Source organism: Procambarus clarkii, chromosome 46 (assembly GCF_040958095.1).
Source record: "Procambarus clarkii isolate CNS0578487 chromosome 46, FALCON_Pclarkii_2.0, whole genome shotgun sequence".
In the NCBI taxonomy this organism is placed as follows: domain Eukaryota; kingdom Metazoa; phylum Arthropoda; class Malacostraca; order Decapoda; family Cambaridae; genus Procambarus; species Procambarus clarkii.
The window spans coordinates 19,835,682-19,837,332 of record NC_091195.1 but is presented as its reverse complement, the minus strand read 5'-3'; positions in this window follow the sequence as shown (position 1 = coordinate 19,837,332).

The following is a 1,651-nucleotide window of genomic DNA, read 5'->3' as shown; positions in this document are numbered from 1 at the left end:
GGGACAGGAAGCCTGAGAAGCCTTAGATGGGACAGGAAGCCTGAGAAGCCTTAGATGGGACAGGAAGCCTTTGAAGCCTTAGATGAGACAGGAAGCCTGAGAAGCCTTAGATGGGACAGGAAGCCTTAGAAGCCTTAGATGGGACAGGAAGCCTTAGAAGCCTTAGATGAGACAGGAAGCCTTAGAAGCCTTAGATGGGACAGGAAGCCTTAGAAGCCTTAGATGGGACAGGAAGCCTTAGACGCCTTAGATGAGACAGGAAGCCTTAGAAGCCTTAGATGGGACAGGAAGCCTTAGAAGCCTTAGATGGGACAGGAAGCCTGAGAAGCCTTAGATGGGACAGGAAGCCTTAGAAGCCTTAGATGGGACAGGAAGCCTGAGAAGCCTTAGATGAGCCAGGAAGCCTTAGAAGCCTTAGATGAGACAGGAAGCCTGAGAAGCCTTAGATGGGACAGGAAGCCTTAGAAGCCTTAGATGGGACAGGAAGCCTGAGAAGCCTTAGATGGGACAGGAAGCCTTAGAAGGGACAGGAAGCCTGAGAAGCCTTAGATGGGACAGGAAGCCTTAGAAGCCTTAGATGGGACAGGAAGCCTGAGAAGCCTTAGATGAGCCAGGAAGCCTGAGAAGCCTTAGATGAGACAGGAAGCCTTAGATGGGACAGGAAGCCTTAGACGCCTTAGATGGGACAGGAAGCCTTAGAAGCCTTAGATGAGACAGGAAGCCTTAGACGCCTTAGATGGGACAGGAAGCCTGAGAAGCCTTAGATGAGACAGGAAGCCTTAGAAGCCTTAGATGGGACAGGAAGCCTGAGAAGCCTTAGATGGGACAGGAAGCCTGAGAAGCCTTAGATGAGACAGGAAGCCTTAGATGGGACAGGAAGCCTTAGAAGCCTTAGATGAGACAGGAAGCCTGAGAAGCCTTAGATGGGACAGGAAGCCTTAGAAGCCTTAGATGGGACAGGAAGCCTGAGAAGCCTTAGATGGGACAGGAAGCCTTAGAAGCCTTAGATGGGACAGGAAGCCTGAGAAGCCTTAGATGGGACAGGAAGCCTTAGAAGCCTTAGATGGGACAGGAAGCCTGAGAAGCCTTAGAAGCCTTAGATGGGACAGGAAGCCTGAGAAGCCTTAGATGAGCCAGGAAGCCTGAGAAGCCTTAGATGGGACAGGAAGCCTTAGAAGCCTTAGATGGGACAGGAAGCCTTAGAAGCCTTAGATGGGACAGGAAGCCTTAGAAGCCTTAGATGGGACAGGAAGCCTGAGAAGCCTTAGATGGGACAGGAAGCCTTAGAAGCCTTAGATGGGACAGGAAGCCTGAGAAGCCTTAGATGGGACAGGAAGCCTTAGAAGCCTTAGATGAGACAGGAAGCCTTAGATGGGACAGGAAGCCTTAGACGCCTTAGATGGGACAGGAAGCCTTAGAAGCCTTAGATGAGACAGGAAGCCTTAGATGGGACAGGAAGCCTTAGAAGCCTTAGATGGGACAGGAAGCCTTAGAAGCCTTAGATGAGACAGGAAGCCTTAGAAGCCTTAGATGGGACAGGAAGCCTTAGAAGCCTTAGATGAGACAGGAAGCCTTAGATGGGACAGGAAGCCTTAGAAGCCTTAGATGGGACAGGAAGCCTTAGAAGCCTTAGATGAGACAGGAAGCCTTA